This window comes from Onychostoma macrolepis, chromosome 04, assembly GCF_012432095.1.
Source record: "Onychostoma macrolepis isolate SWU-2019 chromosome 04, ASM1243209v1, whole genome shotgun sequence".
NCBI classification, from domain to species: Eukaryota; Metazoa; Chordata; class Actinopteri; order Cypriniformes; family Cyprinidae; genus Onychostoma; species Onychostoma macrolepis.
Window position 1 is genome coordinate 29,371,198 of NC_081158.1, and position 14,086 is coordinate 29,385,283.

Here is a 14,086-nt window from a genome sequence, read left to right on the forward strand (position 1 = left end):
TTTCCTCTCCTGAAAAATCTGAAAAAAGAAACGTGTACTAAAAGAAAATAAACAGTAAAAACAAACAGTTTGCCTTAAAGCTGTAAGATTTCAGGGTTTGGGGCCCACAGAGCACCTACAGATGACTCTGGCCGCTGGAGAGCGAGAAACTCATTTGCAAAGCAAAAGAGAGAACGAGAACTAGAACGAGGGGGAGGTGGTATTTGCTTATTTGCCGGCTCACGAGTGAAGTGGTTTTCGATACCGACCGAGTTTAGTGGGGCGCAGGGACTCATAAAATGTTTATTGAACTGCACTGGGGAAATCTTTGCTCATAGGTCTGTACAATCGAACAAGTGTGTGTATATGTGCACTGGGGCGCAATCTTGTTTTTTGACATTGTGATTGACTCAAGAAACAGCTCACCCAAAACATTCACTCACCCTCATGGCGTTCCAAAGCTGTATGACTTTCTCTCTTCTGCAGAATGCAAAAGAAGAGATTTTGAGGGATGTTTGTCCACACAATGAAAGTCAACAGGGTTCAAAACCCAGAAAACAAAGACATCAAGAAAGGATTTTCTTGTGGTCCATAGAAAAAGTCAGTCATACGGAACAACATGATTTTATGATGAGCCTTTCGAATTCAGTCTTCCATACACAAAGTTATTGAATGATTTCAGAAGACTTGTATTATAGTTCTTTGGACTCATTTTGTTGGGCTTTTTCAAACTTGACAACAAGTATGGAAAAAAACGACGTGAATATTCTTCCAAACATCTCCATTTGGGTTCCACAGTCAGAAAGAAAGTGTATCATTTTTCATTCAGTCAAACTGAGGAACCTTCTCAGGTTTAATAAAATGATTTATGAGGCAATACTGCAAATCTGCCATAATTTTCCTAAAACATGCCAGAGTTACTTAAACATCACTATGCAGAGTTCCCTCTACCTCCCCCTCAGGCTACCCTGCTCTAACTTACTGAGAATGAAAACAAGGAGATGATTTTCAAAAATGCTCAAGCTCACGTCTTTGTTTTGAAAACAGGTGAGGGGTGTTATACAGTTGCCACTCTCCAAGCGGAAGAGGCCCTCCGCCAGGAGATAAACTCACACCGGAGGGGAGAACGAGAGAGAGGAGACAAATTGCTACAAATGTCCATGTGTGCCCTTCGACCCTTGTCGATGATCTAGCCAATGACATCATGTACCCTACATTAGTAGGAGCCACTATACCTCCTGGATTTACTTTGGCAGAACATTCGAACTTCACGCAATCCACAGACGTGCCTTCAAAAACATGGACAATGGAAGGCAAGGAGGAAGGAATCTCAAAGATGTCGAGGGGTCCACAGGGATGTGTTTGTGTATGTACGTGAGGAAAGAGGGAGGTGCGGGTGAGCGTTTGTGGAAACCGGATCTCCTCAAAGGGCCGGAGGGGTTCTGAAGAGCCGAACACAGATGGCTACAGAACAAGGAGGCACACTCCGAACTTAACAGCTCATATGTGAGCCATAAAGCAAAGAAGAAAGGAATGGTGGCCAGTTCTGGAAGACAGAGGAGATGGTGGTGGAGAAACCAGCCTCGAATTAGAATGGAAGGTACTGGACACGGGGAGAAAAGGGGAGGTTGGGAAGGAATGTAAAATGGGAGAACAAAACGTTCAAGCTAGCAGGCTAACAAGCAGATGGATAAGCAAGACCCTGTTAAGAAGCCCTCCCTAATTGTAGGAGCCCCTTACATCCATGTGTAATAAAATTTACCATGAAACCAGATCCCTGTCTGAGTGGCTTATGGCAAGGGAATGGTTGTGTGTGTGTGTGTCGGGGGTTCAGGAATCCAGCACATGGGGCTCTGCTTCTCTACTTTCCCCCTTGTTCCAGGACCTCACTTTCCTCAAAATTCCTTCAGCTACAGGCAGTGATATGGACCTGATAAAGCAGAGTGGATGGGGGACGCACACTGAGCCCCGTTGCTTGAGCGCACTGCACCGTTTACAAAAACGCAATACAACTGCTCAAGTTACTGCCACCAGCACAACACATCTAAAAGCACGAAGCTGGAATGCTTCTAAGTGCCACACTTTCCTGTTCTTTCTACTTCCCTTATCCATCTTTGCATTTTCATCTTTTTTTTCCTGCATACCTTGATTGCTTGTTTGGATTTTTCCTCTCCTTCTCCCCGACATTCACTTTCTCCCTTCTCTCTTTCTCTGCTCTTATGATAATTGTCAGGAATGCTGACCTCAATTCTTTGGTTTCCGTCCCAACTGGAGAGCTCATTTGCTCACTTAATCTAATCATTTTCACAATTATTCTACTTCTGCGCCATTATCATTTCTCTCGCCCCCTTCCACCCTCCCCCTGTCTATTGCAACTCAAAAATGCTGACGTGAAGCCAAAAAGGGGAGAAAAATTGAAAATTCGAAAAAGCGCTGACTCACGATTCTCTGTCGTTGCTCTGAATTCAGTGCGATATCAAAGGCCTTTTTGTCAAGCTCATAATTGGGGTCACGAAAGTGAAACGACACAACGAGAGCCTTTCCTACTCCTCCCGAGTGAAGTGACCTTTCCATAGCACCCCGTGACCTCTGGAGTTCACAACCTCAATCTACTTCCTCTCTATCCTACCTTTCCATGCATTGCCACGTTTCGGACATTAAAAAAATATATAATTTTAAAAATAAATAAATAATAAAACTTCCTGATTGAATGGACTTAGACTCACTGCTTGGAAAAGCAGGAAGAGGACTGGAAGAGTTGCCAGATATATGACATCCCCAACTTAAAGCTAAATCTGAGTTGACAATCATCACACGTCAAGGTTTCCTTGGAATGGAAAGCAGTAGCTTAAACCAAAGGACAGCCTGGACAGCTCAGTGGGCAGAGCTGCAGACTCTGAATATGAGAGTCCTGGGTTTTCAATTGCACATATTTAATGCGTGTCAAATTACTCAATCACAATAATAACATAATGACTATATTTGAAAAATTGTGTAATAGATGGGGCAGCGTTTAGTATTTCAAATCATGTTTCATCTTTGGAACAGGCATGACTCCTAAAATTTTTATTATACTGAGTAATGATTGCAATAAACAGATTCAACGATCTGTATGTACAAGAAACCAAACATTTGATCCAGGTCACAGAAAATAATTAGACTTCCCTGTTTGCCTAAAGGCTATGGATGACAGGTAATAATGTGGTAAATAATGTTCTGTTTCTTGCACAAACTGATCGTTTCACTTCATAAGACCTCAAAATATCATCAGGAGCCACAGGCATTTTGTGTTGCCTTATATGATGTTTTTGACTTTCAAAGTGACGGCAGCTGTTGAATCACCAAAGACCAAGGTTTAAGCTTAATATCTTTACTGTTCTACTGAAAAAAACTCATCAACATCTTGGATGGCTTGAGGGTGAGTAAATTAACAGCAAATTATTTTTTTTGGTTGCACTATCCTTTTAATGCAGACTTGCTGTGTATGGGAGTGTACAGGTGTGTCATGCACCCATACACATGATGAGTAAACCATAGAAGGCAAAGGAAAAAATTTATATGCATAATGAATCAAGTGCAAGTAAACTGTCAAGTGAATATCACGAAGCTTGTCTAATAAATAAAAATAAATAAACGGATAAATAAAGAGAAAAGGGAAGTAAAATATGCACCCAAGCACCAGACAGACAGACACACAGACAGATCGAATTATTAAAATAAAAAAAAGTTCATTTTTTCCCTCTTATTTTGTCTATTGTCATAGATGTGTGCTCTGTGAGATTCACCTATACAGACATAAATGCGTGTCATGAATAGTTGTCTTTTCCTTTACAAGTAAACCCAAGTTTGTGTATATGTGCGTGTGAGTGTTGAGCTTCAACATGAGCTCCGGAAAAGTCATGTTTTATTAAAGCCTCTCTGTTAACAGTAGGAGTTTTAGCTCCCTGGTGTTCTCCAGGTCACCTCTAAATGGGTTTTAACTCAGGTGTATAAGAAAGTACACCCCCCCCCCCACCCCCGTTGTAACAATTCCTGTTAATGTAAAGCACGTTTGCCACAGGTACACAAAACCTCTGTCCACCCCAGTGTTTGGATTGGTAAAGTGCACAATGAGTATGACAACCTAAGCTGAACTAAAACTTAAACTCAAATTTCCCACACAAGTCACAGTCAGTGTATCAGAGCCCTTGCAAAAACCACTAGGCCATTGTTCTTCACCCCAATAATCTGCATGCCAATTCCTGTCCAAACTGTCTTCCTATTTCCATGCACCAGTTTCAAGCTCTGACAAAAAAACACCACAAACCAGGTAGAAATAGCGCACGTGAAAATATTAAAAGTGTAATTGTTAAGTATAATATTTAGGGAGCTTCCATTTGAAATTGAAGTTTAATGTAAATATAACTGATTTATGCAAAAGTTAAAATAACAACTTTTACTACTTTTGGCTAATCAAAAGTAACATAAAAAAGCATCTTCCACTATTAACATAGGGAAAATCTAAAAAAGGGGGATATATACAGGATAACGCACTAATACAAGTTCTCCACTGTTGACTATTTATTGAACCTTACTTTGGTTTTGTGCACTTTGATGTTTGATGTTGCTGCCCTTTAGCACTCTGAACAATGAACATTAGAATAATGTGATTGAGGACGAAAAGAAAGTCACAAATATTCAAGAAGAAAGAGTTTAGTGCTCTGTCATGGTCTTTTTTCAAACCATTAACAGTAATTACTAAGTCTCAGAAGTCGCTAAAGAGGCCAAGACATCAAAAGCAAAGATAACACAAAAATACAGTCCCAGATCCCTGCATGAATAACAGTCGCTGAGATAAGCTCCTTGGACAAGCATGACAGAAAGGATTCTACAGAGCTCCCATGATTGTGAGCTGTAGTGCTTCCAGTTTTAGAGGCCTGGGATTAAAATCGAACAGAGCAGATAACTGGGAAATGGGTGGAAACAGAATGGTCTCTCTGTTCTGGGAGCCCAGAGGGAAGCAAACAGACTTCTTTGCTCAGTTAGAATTAGAAGGTTGGGGTTTGCCACGGCAAGAACAGCACTTTCTCTCTCTCCCGTGCCATATATACAGTACACCAAGTAAGAAGGGTGGCAGTACTGAAAATGTACAAATTGGTTCATATTTCCTTCAAATAATATAAAAATAGTTTATCGCATTTAATGTTTTTAGATTTCTGTTATTTGATGAAAACATTAGTTGTGGAGGACACAAGCTGCTTGTAAAAATATGAACGGGAGAAATCATAAGACTTAATATGGTGGCAATAACATTTCTACATTTTTGGTATTTGTTTTAGTGTGTTTGGTTTGAGCTAAAAGTCTAATTTAATGTATAACAATTGTTTTGATTATTATATTATATTATATTAATAATTTGAAATATGTAATTGAAATGAAATCTTAGTTTTGGAGATTTCAGGCTTTGTTCATTCAAAAAGATAGTTCATGTACACTTGAGAAAAAAAAAAAAAAAAGTTGTTGTAGAAATCATTTCCATTCAGAAATTGCTAGTAAATTTCACAAATAATTACAAATAATGAATAATTATTTGAAGTAGACAAACTGAAAGAGTATTTTCTATTTTATAAAAGTACTAAAATAATCTTTTTATTCTGTTTGTTAATTTATTTATTCATTTTTAGAAGAAAATTGCCCTGACTTAATTGCCATTGCTGTAAAATTACTAAAGTGGTTTTAAGCATGTTGCTGTGCAGTTTTTGTGGTTTTTATCAAATCCGATAGCTAAAAAAAAGCTGCATAATTTGAGGTATCATTTGTGCCTGTAAAACAAACATGCAGGATGACCAACGCACCAAAGTTTGATACTTAGGGTTAGAGGTTTGTTTAAATCACTAACTGTGAGCAATAGTAATAGTGATGCTTGGCTTAGCAAATACCACTAATCACACCAGAAAAACAATGAGTAAAGCTTTAGAAATGACCTTGATTTTATCAAAACAATTATGTGTAACTGGCTAGGAACTGAGGTAAGAGGCGAAGATTCCCAGGTCGTCAGGAGAGCCAGAAAAGGGAATAAAGGCAAGAGAGGACAGTCTCTTACCCTCATTAGGAATCACTACCTAAACAGCACTTTCAGTGCAGTAGAAAAGCAAAGCTTTACCAACTACAATTAGCTGTAATAATAACGCTGCCAAGAGTCTTGCCAAAGGGGCACAGAACGTCCTACAAAAATTCATTTGTCTGACCGAATAATAACAACATCGTAAAACGTTCTCCACAATCGGAGATGCAGTGGAAAATCTCCATTTCCTCTCCTCCACAACGTCACACGTTGGACGAGCTGGACACCCACAGGCCTTATTCAAACAGCCATTTAGCGGCTTGTGTTTTGAGGTCTCGTGTTCCGAAAACACAGCGACTCTTTTTTCCTAAACGAGCAGCGAGAGTTGCATCAGATCCAAGACAAATCCAGCACGGATGGGCCCGTGAGCCACGACCTCCATTTGCACGGCCCCTTCGGTTCGAGCTCTCCAAGACCTTCCGCCAAACAAGATCCTGCGATGAATCGAATGCTTGTTGATGTTGTTGTTTGTGAGCTTTTTTTTTCTGGATTTCTTTCCCTCCATGTCATTGGCTGCAGGACACTCTAATTTAAGCTCTGTGATCGTTTTGGCCGCAGCAGGGACGTGAGGCGCCTAGAGCTCAGCCTTTGCAACAAAACATCAGCGATTTGAACCCAATAAAGGTACACTTTCAAACACATGCACACAGTGGCCTTGGCAAAGACTTGCCGCTTTCGCATTTTAAGTTTATTCGTGGGTAGCTGCGAGACAAAACCATTTTATTCCTCTGAGGGGTGCCCAAAACCACGGCTCTGCTGAGAAAAGCAGGCCCGGAGCCCTTTACTGAATTGGCATCTCGGCCCTTCCCGATGCCCGCCATCGCCCGAAGCCATGCGAGGACAGCGACTCTGGCTGGGCCTCACGGAGGCACTGCAGCAGGTAACGAGAGAAAGACGTATCGACCCAAATCTGCAGTTTGCGAGGGGATGGAATTACCAACGCCATTCCAGGACTTGTGGGAACTAACACTAACACTCAATCTGCGGTTACAGAACTGCAACCAGACTTTTTAACACCGTCCCAGAGGACCAGCAAACTGTAATTGGTCTGAATCACTCCGGGTCATCTCCTTAAGAAGCGGATGGGGTTAGTCATGAGATACATCGGTTACAAATGAACGAGAGACCAAAACTGCAACTCTAGTCCTTGGAAAGCACAAAAGAGTAATGAAGCTTACCGAAATTGTCAGGGTAAACATCGTTTCCCTCTGTACGTCTTGATTTTCTAACACAGACATGCTCAGACGCCCGGACAGATTGGACTCTGGAGGTCTACGGAGGGAACGGGTGAGTCGGACACTTTGGCACGTCTTCAATCTCTAAAAATACTAAAATACACATTCTCTTGATCAATCTCTCTCTCTCTCTATCTATCTGAAAGAGGCACCATGTCAGTTCAGCCACACTTCATTACATACACACTCGATATCCTCATCTCCAAAGAGGAGGAGCGCAGGGAGACTCTCTCTCACACACACACACACACACACACACACACACACACACACACACACACGGGTGACTTACAATGGAAGTACATTGATGACTCAAACCCTAACCTGTGTTTACAAGCAGGGATGTCAAAAGCATTAGAAGTGCAGTATTAAATCAATACTAAAATAAAAAATGGATTTTTTTTCATAGTGCCTATTCAAACGCTCACATGTGTATCCACGTGAATGGTCAAATGCCAATCTGGGTGAGATGTTAATGTAAACGGAGTTAACAGCAACCCTGTATGGTATGCATTATTTTCTATTGGTGGAATACATTACATTTTTTTAAAAACAAAACAAAACAAAAAAATAGCTGCCATAATATTTCTAAAAATTAATTAATATTATCATTTTATTTATTTAATGTATAACAATACATTATACTACACTACAAATGTACATACATTATATATATCTATATATATCTATCTTTTTTTTTTGTAGATTTAATTAAATAAACCTATTTTAATTAGTATTTCTTATTTCTTAAATAAAATGATTCTATAGGCAGCCTAAAATTGACTGAACCATTATCATGGGTTCCATATTCAATAATAATTCAGCAATTCAACATTCTCACTGTTCTCACAGCTAACTGTGCACTGCTCTTGCCTTTATATTTATTTTTGCCTGAATAAAAGACTAATCGTAATTGTGCTATATGCACAAATGCAAATATATCACAGTAAACAAAAAAAAAACAAAAAAAATAGATGACATTATAAAAAATTGTCAGTGGGAAAAGGCATTAGTGCAGTTCCATTGTACAGCAATTTGTTTGTTGATGTACATAATTTTTGTGGGTTTTTTTACATTTTCTGTAAAACTATGTTAGATAAATCTGATCCGTGAACATGATCGATCTTAATAAATCATGATATAGAAGAAATTTAAGGGTGACCCCGTTAAAAGTCATGGGCTTAAAAACAGCATATAATTGGTTACTTTAAAGACCATCCTTCCATTTCCAATTGTGCATTAAGTTGTATTTTTTTCTGAAAGGTAAGAAGTGGAAGGAAAATATGTTGCCATATGGCTACACCACACCATACAGGGTTAAAATACAGGAGTTCATCAAAATTGGTACCAAGAATCATGCAGTTTCACTAGGACTACTAACGACTACTGACTACCTAACATAGTCCAGTCCCACCATAACACTCGTGCTGACATAAGAAACCCCAAATACACGATCACACGCATGCATGTCCGCTGACATACAGTTAACAGGGGAAAAGGCAGGAAGTCTCTGCTAAGATCCATCAGGAGGCTGAGAATTATGATGGAGGAGGGGCTGGATTCGGAGGCGGTGACCACACGAACCATTCTACACCTTTCCACAGCACACAGAGAACTCACTGTGCATGAGGAGAGACTCTCGCAGCCGCTGAGGTGTCGTAAAGATTTCAAATTTGAGCAGCGAGATGATTAATGGTCTGAATCATGCTCCACGATAATGGCGTGGATTAATGCAGCCTCTTCAGACCATGCAGGGGCAAGGATGATAAATTTTATGACTTATCAAATATTTTTTTGGACGCCTTGCGCAGGTGGGAGTGTTTTCTGCGGGGTCGGAGCCAGGACTGCTTTTAGAAAGGCGAGGCTGGGTGTGGGGAGCTCAGATGGTCTGTGGTGGAGGTTTTGGTCTTCCTCCCACGCCGGCTGCTGTTCTTGTGCTAATAACACGCAATATTTCAGCACAGTATGCAAATATTCTGTATGAATGGTCTACTACAAAATTTGCAATATGTAGAGTATACAACACTGTGCATGACCTCATATGATATTCCTAATTTGATGAATGAATCAGAAGCAATATCAGCCATAACTTTTAACATCTAATTTTTCACTCGTTATTTGATTGGACTCTGAAATGTGAAGACACAAAATTTAATTACGCATGAAAAATGACTTTTTATGTGCAATATGTTAACTAGATGCAACACTATATTTAGGCAATGTTATGAGGTCATGTGATAATGTTTTATCTATATAAATATATAGTTACATGTATATATCTATACATGTACATACATATACATATATATACACACACACACACACACACATACATATATATATATATATATATATATATATATATATATATATATATATATATATATATATATATATATATATATATATATATATATATACACACATACATACACATACATATATACACACACACACACCACTTTTCTCTTTCTATAAATATAAAGCTTACATAAAAATACTTGTTAAACACTATTTTTTTATTATTATTATTAAATACTTACAACTTATATAAAACTTATTCTGAAAAATTGGCTATACGATTAAAAGTGGGGAAAAAAGTAAAAGAAAGAGATAATATAAAATAATATTATATTTTATGTTTTATTTTAAAATAAAATATAAAAAAAATGACTTGTTGAATAAATAATTCTATAGATCAATCAAATAAAATCAACTAATCATACAGATGGCCCTGATTCACAGATTTAGTTTACTGCTAAATTTCAATAATTTAAAACATATCTGAAATGTAACTACAAACAAAATTATTTGAGTGGAAATGTCAAATGGAAAAATTTCCCTCATCCCTAACCCAGAACATACAATATCAGCCAAAGGTTCAGCCTCACTTTACTAAATTTAGACATTCATGATCATTAAAAACTAAAAATCAGCTTGATTTGGACAGAATTCAGCATAGTGCAGGCTAAGTTATTAATATTCCTAGTCTGTTTTTCCAGAGGAGCGAGTTTGTGAAGAACGAGTAGGTATGTCCGACCTTTTGACTGCAGTGTATAAGTCGTGATCTCTCCTTATCCAGCTCTCTTGAAGCAGCAGCAGTGGAAAGCACCCTCCCTCCACAGCTAATTGTGACATCAATGAACCATGTGATGGCAGCGGGGAGCAGTTCTCACTCTGCCGTTTAATCTGCGGGCTGCAAATTTGCACAGGACAACTTTTAAAAACCCACTCCTGTGCTCCACAGTGACACGCCGTTCCACTCTCTCAAGTCTGCTAATAAAACTTGGACAGCACATCAGAGCTGGGTGAGATGTCACGGCGCGCAGTGGAGATTTATGGAAGGGGAAGAGATGTGATGGAGAGAACATTTCACTACACCGCCGCTTCAAAAGACGCTCACCAGGCAACGGTCCTATTTTTACACTGTCATCATCACAGAGGCTGACAGACACACAGACGGAGACCAGAGAGGAAAAAGAACAAAACGGAGGAAGAAAAGAACAAAGAGAGTTCATTTTCTCCCTAAAATACATCAGAAATATCTTGAAGAGTGATGCATCCCAAAACAAAAACAGATACGGGATGTCTCCTCTCGCCTCTCTCTTTGTTATTAAAAACTTCCCTGCTCATTTTTTCTCATCTTTCCTTTTTTGCGGTTTCATTCAAGTTAATTTCCTTCGCTTCAAATCTCTGGATCACAGCAACGGCTGTTGATTATGCAGCATTTTGTTAGACATCAAATAGTCCCATCTGCTCGTCGTCTAGAAAATATAATTTAAACATGATGACGGGCTCCATTTATCACACACCGAGTACATCCAAACCTGCTCTAGTGGAGTAAAACAAGTGAGAAGCCACGTGATTGGCTGAAGTTTCTTAGGATAAAATGTGCACGAATTTTCATTTTCAGTACTATATTATACTTCATCCAAACCAGCATGACAGGATGAGTTTCAAAGTCAGTCTGTCCTACTGTAAAATGCTAGACAAAGTGACAAAACAGCCCAACAGATAACTGACATTTAATAAATAATATGAAAGATATTTGATATTTAATATATAAAGAGAAAAGAAAGTGACCGATACCAGCCATTTTAACATTTCTTATAGCATAAATGTATAATAAACTCATATACTGTATCTCAATTTCAAAAAACATAAACTGGTTTTGTGGTCCAGGGTCACATATCTCATCATGAAATACAAGTAATAATGAAAAATGAATTATGCAAATCATTTTTGAATTTAAGTGATATGAGTCAATGTTTTTTTTTTTTTTTTTTTCATCTAAAACCAAAATGCATTTTTTTGTTAAGCTCTATATTAAAAATGAAATACAAATGTATAAAAAATTTAAATATATATAAAGTGTATATACAGAATTTATAATTATGTATATACTGTGTTTCATATAGAATAATAATAATAATAATAAGAATAACAATAACAAATGCTTATAATGCTAGTGTCAAGCATTTTTTTAACATATGAAATTTAAATTATTATGGAAAAAATAAAATCATAATTCTAGTAATTTCTGAATAAAAATACTTTCAGTAAAAGGAGTAAAACATTTTTTTTTTCTTTTTATGAAAGCTGTCCATTATAAATATTAACTATTCTTTAGAGACCAACCAACACATATTTTTTGGGAAAACCTATATTAAAAATGAAGTAAAAATGTAAATATTCATTCAAACTTCTAATCAAAGCTGGTTAGGACAAAAAGTAGTATGGACGCGATATATTTTGTTAAATGCACTCGTTGCATCATTTGACACTATCACACTGCAGTTGATTATGACATGGTGCAAGGCCACACTTTTGACACCATTTCTTTTTTGACAAGACTTGACAAGTATGACCAGGAATTTTCTCCTCCGAGCCATTATAAGCCCTGCATCTTTACACACATCTGACTCTTCAAAAACCGAAAGAAAAATACTCCATTTATGTACCACTATGTCACACTCATCCCCTGTCAGTCAAACCCTATGACCCTGATCCCCAAACCTAATCCAGAGGCTGCAACGGTAGACAGCACTCGCCCTTCCCCAGGGCCACGTCAAACACCTTCAGGCTCGTTACGGCCATCCATTTCCCACAGAACAGAAACTGCAATCTTAATGATTATAAATGACAAATAATGCCAAACGACTGCTTGCAATGCTATGAATTAAGGGCGGAAAAACGTGTCCACGAGGGACAGGTGAACTGAGGGTCCTTAACCTTTCCAATGTTGGCTCCTAACTTTGACCCTGAAGTAAAGCTGCTCAAAAAGACCTGATTTAGGACCACCGCGTGCAACCTTTATCGCTGACCTCAACCATTAGTATGTCAGGAGAGCAACTGGCCTCTGACCGGCTCTTAACCAAATTCCCCCCCGCTGTGATTGACAGTGAGCAGGAGGGGGACGCGGCTGCCCTCCTGATCTCAGGGCTGTGGGTGAGAGCTGAGCCCCACAGCTATCTGCACTACTGACACCCATTTCCTGTGGAATGCTGCAGCTATGCAACGCGCTGATAGCCTGTCATTCAGAGAAACAGCCAGGGAGGGGTGTTTTTCAGCGGCGCGAGCATGTGCCCGTGAGCATGAATGGAGCTAAAGTGAGGATGTGCGTGTTGGTCCTCCTGCTCTGTTTGTTTTTCTGTGGCCGCCGGGTTTGGTACACATGCGTGTGGCCGGTTTGTATTGGAAACGAGAATGGGAAATACATGGGCATTTTAATTGGTGTACAAAACTCATCTGGATGAATGGTAGCTACACTGCATTAAACTAAGATTCGAAAGTACCATTCTTTGCACATTGAAAGAAAATTTCACTCATAAATTGCTAGTAAATTTCATGGACAATTACAAAAGAAATGACAAGAAACAAACCAAGCTGAGTAGAATGACTGAAATGTGACAAAACCAGTCACAAGTTGCATGGGTATATTTGTAGCAATAGCCAACGATACATTATATGGGTCAAAATTATTGATTTTTCTTTTATGCCAAAAATCATTAGGACATTAAATAAAGATCATGTTCCACAAAGATATTTTGTAACTTTCCTACCGTAAATATATGAAAACTTAATTTTTGATTAGTAATATGCATTGCTAAGGACTTCATTTGGACAACTTTAAAGGCGATTTTCTTAATATTTTGATTTTTTTGCACCCTCAGATTCCAGATTTTCAAATAGTTGTATCTCAGCCAAATATTGTCCAATCCTAACAAAGCATACATCAATGGAAAGCTTATTTATTTGTTGATCTATAAATCTCAATTTCCAAAAAAATCGATCCTTATGACTGGTTTTGTGGTCCAGGGTCACAAATAATATTTTCTTGCAAAACGTATAATTTTTTTTTTACAGTGTAATTATTTGTGAAATTTACTAACAATTTCTGAGTGAAAACTGTATCTACACCAGTGTAGTCTGTGTTTGTTTAAACTAGTGTGCATGTATTCGCAGGTGGTTTGTGGGAACCTGGAGGAGGAGTCAAATAATCCTAAAATTGCCCTTCTTGACGGGTCTGCGGCCAGACATCTGTAGCCTGTTTGCATCTCCAAACTCTAGGACCTCATTCCCAACATGTCTTCTCCAGAACATGTTCTTTAGCCTCTCCTTGAACTGCTGAACAGAACTACGACAGCAAGGTCAGCTGGTTACCGATACTATGAACACACCATCAGGATATCCTGTGTGATCTTATATTTCTGCACAATCATGCCCCTCTTAAGAGAATATTGCGGGTTATTGTCAACTTTAATGTCTA

At 38.5% G+C, this 14,086-nt stretch overlaps 1 protein-coding gene across 9 annotated transcripts in view; it reads right to left on the bottom strand.

Annotated features, from left to right (window-relative positions):
• The window catches only part of wnt5b (wingless-type MMTV integration site family, member 5b), a 312,897-nt gene that overhangs the window by 128,118 nt on the left and 170,693 nt on the right, over positions 1-14,086 (bottom strand). The window lies entirely within an intron of this gene.